The sequence below is a fragment of the Lontra canadensis genome, unplaced genomic scaffold, assembly GCF_010015895.1.
Source record: "Lontra canadensis isolate GAN:19392208 unplaced genomic scaffold, GSC_riverotter_1.0 scaffold104, whole genome shotgun sequence".
Classification (NCBI taxonomy): domain Eukaryota; kingdom Metazoa; phylum Chordata; class Mammalia; order Carnivora; family Mustelidae; genus Lontra; species Lontra canadensis.
This window is the reverse complement of record NW_022631098.1, coordinates 258,197-264,234: the sequence shown is the minus strand read 5'-3', so window position 1 is coordinate 264,234 and position 6,038 is coordinate 258,197.

Genomic DNA, 6,038 nt, shown 5'->3' with positions numbered 1-6,038 from the left:
TTACATAGCGTCTTGTATCATCTGTGCACTGAGAGTTGACAGTTACAGTCCATGTACAATTCTAGCTCGGTTCCCAGCAGGGGGTGATTCTGCCCCCCCCGGAAGACGTGTGACAACAGCTAGAGATATTTTTGGTTGTCAGCTACTGGCATGGAGCGAGTAGAGGCCAGCGGGCCTACCTGTGTCCTGCCGTGCACAGGAGGGCTCCCGCCTCCAAATGGTCCCGCACAAAACAGCAGTACTGCTGAGGTGCAGAAACCCTTTCCTAGCCTGACTCCCCCCCGCCCCCAGAGCTTTGGTTGTAGTTTCAGAATATTAAAACCTCAGATATTTAAATGGGTAGTTACTTAAATGGCCAAAACCTTTAACTATGTAACATTCGTGTGTAGTATATTGAACGTAGGGAGTGACGAAGATGTTTAGGTATTTTATCCCAGTGTCTGTATCTCTAACCTGAGCCTCCGAACATAATGCAGGGAATAGCAGTTTGCCCAAGGTGGGTCACTTTGAAAAGCAGTTCATTCCTCTAGCTGTTGATGCTTTCAAAGCTGCACGTGCTGCATAAGGTTTAGTTCCCTTTTTTCTTTGAATTCATGATCTTAGTTTCAGTAGAAAAATGGTCATTTCAACCATGTTCTTAAATCTTAATGTAAATGAAGGTTGAAGCTAGTAAAAATGGTACCGATATAGAAATGGTACCAGTAGTCCATGAGCTTTAAATCAATGAGTGGTTACTTTTTAAATAAATTCTAGTAGCTATGTGGGCTTGGGGGTGGGGGAGGGGGAGAATGTCCCCTGTGTCAGGTGGTGATGATGACGATGATGGTAGTAGCTGTGTGTAAATGGATTAGGGATGCACTTACCACGCACTGTCTGACCTACTCTGTACTATGGAGTATTATTCCTGGGTCTGAGACTCAGAAAAGGAACACTGAAAGTCTGTGGTGTATATTGTCTCCACCCCCTCCCTGAGGAACAGAGTTTTGTATCTTCAGTCCCTGGGGTATGTGTTCTGAGACCAAGGGCTTGCTTTTACACTGGTGGCTTGCCTTCAGTCCCCCTGCAGGAGCTGTTTCCACAATCCAGGTGGTCCCCTGTGCACTAATCTTGAGACTTTACGCAAGATCACTTTGTATTCTCTGATTTCCAGGGCTGACAGTGTGGCTTTAATCCATCTCTTCTGTTGGCAGATACGACCTGGATTCTGCATTTGTTCCTTGTTAATTTAAGAATGTCTTGACACCATGTGTGAGATTGGACTAGGGACCTCTAAGGAGAAAATATACTTCTGCTTCATTACTTTGACTTTGAAATAGTGTTATTTTTTTATAACCAAAATAAATGCTTCTGCCGTAGAAATGAAATCTGCCTATACTAACTATCTGAAAGTTTACCGTTTCCAGTGATATCAGCGTTCTGAGGACTGAGGTTTTTTAAGCCTGGAAGAGAGCCTCATCTTGTGAGTGCTCCCATTTGGGGCAGGCACTGTGCTCGGGGCTCTTCCTACATGATTTTATTCGCTCTCCAGAACAACTCTTGAGCTAAGTCATGTTATCCCTACTCTTAGAAGAAAGGAAAAACTGCCTCATCAATTCAGTTACATTCTTGAAAAAGGATATGCCAATATTGACCGTAAGGCCTCCCAGGAGAAGGAGGGAAAGTGTGCGGTGCAGTCATGCAGGGCTTGCGAGGGCAGCTCTGCCGCAGACCGTGTGTGAGAAGTCCTTCCACACGCCCCACGGGCATCTCCTCATCTGTACAGTGGGCACCACGACACCTGCCCCGCCTGTGCTCATAGTTTGCTTTAAAACCTTATCTCACCTCTAACCTGCTGCTTAAATGCAAGGTGCCATCAGCGTCTGGACTGAAGCTCAGTAGGCTGCAATTCCCTAGAAGCAAACATGAAGACAGTCGTACCGTTTTGGGTGGGCAATCTTTAAGTTCCTGGAGGAGATTTTTTTTTTTTTTTTTCAAGCAGCCACTTCCTGTCTTCCAGGGCCTTGGTTGAAGAGCCTTGGCTTTCCTTAACCCTCCCCCAGGTGTGGGTGGATTGGGTTGGTCCCTCCACTAGAAAACCTGGCTGTTGGGTTTCTAAAGGGCAGGCACACTTGGAATGCGTCCCAGGGGTTCGCAGCTCCTCTCTCCTCACCACACCAGTGCTCCGTGGCTCCCGTTGCTCGGGGTTTTAAAGGAAATGAGACTGACCTCCTGTGGGTGGCTTGGATCCTGGCTGGGCTCCTCCGGTCTACAGGTTGGCCGGGGGTTCACGGAAACTCAGTCTGCGGTCAGCCCGCTCCTGAGGATGCCCTTCAGTCAAGATGCTGAGTTAGAAGAAGGAGGGGCCCGTCCATCTGTAGGGACAGAGCATTCTCTCAGGCTTTTTCTTGCAAATCGAACACTCGGTCTTTGTAACTGGAGAGAATTCTTGCTTCTCTCACCTTCTGCCTCATTTGTCCATTTTATCTGGCTTTGCTTCTCCCCTCTTTTCATGCCTCTACCTCTTCATGCTTCGTCACTTCTATCCTGAGTAGAAAAGCAGATCCTAGTGCTCTGAGAATAGTTTATTTCAAATGAATAGCTACCTTTTCCTGCCTTTCTGGCCTTCACAATATTTTTTTTTTTTTTTTTAATTATGTCACTTGTAATTTGCCCAGGCTTTCCAGTCGCTCTTCTCGGACCACAAGTTGTACCTCCTAAAGCTCCCAGAATACTAACCGCCTGTTTGCTTTTTCAATCTCTAACTTTCTTTCTGACCTGTGTGCTCCTTTATACACGTATACACCAGGGAGTTTAGAGGCCTCATTAAAACGCAGAGGAGGAAGATGGAATGTATCACTTTGGGGGTGAGTATCAGAAAGGGTTTAGCATATGTACACCGAAGAGACAACCAGAGAAGACCTATCTTCTGTTGGAGGGGTGGGAGGAGGTGGCTAAATGCTAAATTAGCTGCCGAAGTCTCAAGAGATTAATTTACCCCCATTGAGAGAGGCATCGTGACCAGCGAGACATGAGAAAAGATGATGATTACACAATTTGAATTTTGATAAAGAAGTTCTAATAACTTTCTTAATGAATTTCATCAGGAAATACCTTCATTACTATTATTATTTTTTTTTTTTTACCATTTTTCTGATGTGACCCATTCACCTATAAAAAAAATGAGTAAGTTGCAATATAAAGTCCATCCACAGCCTCCAACCTCCCAGGTCGTCCTTAGCGCAGTGGCGTTTACCGTCAATTCCAGAAGCTTCCTGCCTCTTCCTTTCTAATCCTCCCTGCACGACCCTTCCTGAATAGATTTCCCCAAGAACTGCTTTCATTACATCCTGAGAATTAACAGAACATGAGATCATAAAAGACAAAAGTTCTGGAAATGACCACAGGTCCGGTCTCAGTGTTCTTCTATCAGCTGGGGTATGGCAGGCCGTCAGTGTGTCTAAGCCTCCTCCTTCTTATTAGTCAGCTTAAAACTACAAATCAGCTCAAAGATACTACAAACTTGTCTTCCCTCTCACGAGTCCCCCTTCCCTCTGAATCAAATGTAATGTCCTCAAACGTTCTCTGCCCTGTTTAAGATGTTCTCCTACCCACATCACTAAAATACATTTGTCAAGCTGCTCTCCAAACACTTCACGCGTTTCCCTTCCCTTTGCCTTGATCATGTAGCTTTCACCCTTGACCTTTTCATTTTCTATCCCAGAGTGACCATCAACAGAGCAAAGCTTTTTCAGATCCAGGGACTTTGTCATTTCCATCCCTCAATACCATAATTTTAAAACACTGAAATTAATTTCACTGAATAAAATTAGAATATTTTATCATATAAAAAATGGTATCTCTATGTCTTTCAAAGTCTCCTTGAAGATCTTTCGAGTTAAAATGTTAAAATGCCAGTCCACCCAGCTTATGACTCATTGCCACCTGTCTGAGAAGTGCTCCCTAACCGCAGGGTGGGCCCGGGCAGCCAAGTGTGTGTTCAGGGACTTTGTTTGTTGGGTCGCACGGTACACAATGCGCTGGGGACAGACCGGGCTTGGCCTTGCAGCCTCTCAGCTAATGGTACTATCCAAAGGATTTTCTTTCCTATTAAAGATGACCTGTGTCCCGCCCCAGATCTCATGGTGCTTTTGATGGTTCTGCAAATAAGCAGGATGATAAAGATTTCCGTTCTGACATACTCGCCCTGTAGAGGCCTTTAAAAATCCCCCACTTCATCCCAAGGGTGCTGCTAAAATGGAACGTTTGACGTGGGCCAAGATGTGAGAGAGGGTGCTTTAGTGAAAGGACTGTGTAAGGTAACCAAACTAGAACTGGTGATATCTGTCTACTCCACTTGTTAAAATACACATTAAACAGTTGTGTATAAGTTACTGTCTGCCCAGCTAAGCTAGTCTCTACTGAGAGGAAGAGGACTCTGGACTCTTTTACTACTTTGACCAAAGTACTCGTACCAAGAATGTGAAAATTTTTAATTAATGGACATTCTTTTGGATGCCCAGCATCTATGTCCCCTTCCTGAGTTTACCGAATTTTTTTTTCCCCAGGAATCATTGTATCTCTCATCTTCAGAGTCCAAGGAGGGATGTCAATTTGTTAATTTGATGTCACACTGTAGGAGTAGATATGATGGGCTCAAGGCCATCCACATATCCATTCTCCTGTGACAACGGTTGGTTCAAATTCAAGTGCATAACCCATTCAAAACCAGTGTATTTGTTGGACCTTCTGTGAAAGATAAGCTTCCACGCTTTCTATTGACATCTTAGCTCTCCATAAAGATGAGCTGTCTGGGCAGGTATAAAGCTGTTTTGGCTACATGGAAGGGGGCAGTTGGGAAGTCTCTGCATGGAGTCTGTCCGGGAAGACTGAATAGGGAGGATGAATTTGAGTCCTTGAGGATGTCATTTGAACTGCTGGATTAAACCTCACCTGATACTGGCCATGAATCTGAATTTTCAGCCTTACAAATCAATGACTTTCTCCCTGTTCTACATTTTCTTGGATTCTGTGATTTGTCCATTTGTCATCACAAGGTCAATTACATGAATCATATCTTCTAATTTTCCATTTTCTTCATGCGCTGGCATTTGTCATCGGGGGAGGGACTCTTCCTCCCACAACTAGCCAGTTCTCAGGGACTGTGCAGGCTTGGGCTGGAACAGGCCTTTCACATGCAAACCAACCAATGCTCAGACCCCCGGGACTTCCTTTATCAAACTCACACAGACCAAGCCAGTATTCTTGCCTACTTGAAATCAACCCAGTGTCAGGAGCCAGACACCTAGAGACAGGGCCTAGAGTGTAGGCCCTGCTGCCATATTCAAACTGGCCACTCCTAGAGTGTTGACCTGCCCTGCCTCATCTTTCCCACAGAAACTCCTACAGAAGCTGGGCCTTGGCTTTTTAATCCCTCATACTTCTGCCTCCAAACAGAACCTGCTGCTTTCTCCACGGTCTTTCATGGTGCAGCGTGGAAACATCATTACTAAAAGCCTTTCAGTGGTCTCAGTCAAGCCTCGATAAATTAAATCCTGGGTTTAATTTTAGTACACCCCCCCCCATCATCACCTGGGTGGGGTGATTAAGTTGTTTGAGTTGGATTTTCTATGACTTAAAACTGAAAGAGTATAGACTTACGTAGCCAGATCAGGAAAAAAGTAGGTGACCCCAGGGTTCTTCTCATCTGATAACTATCTACGTCCTTCTCTCTCTCTCTTTTTAAAGATTTTATTTATTTGACAGAGATCACAAGTAGGCAGAGAGGCAGGCAGAGAGAGAGAGAGAGAGAGAGAGAGAGAGGAGGAAGCAGGCTCCCCGCTGAGCAGACAGCCTGATGAGTCTGCTTTATTAGACTTTATTAGACTAAATCATTAGATAATTTTGTTTTAATACAAAGTAGTTAAACCCAAATGAATATTTTGGGTTTTAATACATCTATTTTTTTTAAAATTTTCAATATATTTTTAAAAGATTTTATGCATTTATTTGGCAGAGATCACAAGTAGGCAGGCAGACAGGCAGAGAGGGAGGGGGAAGCA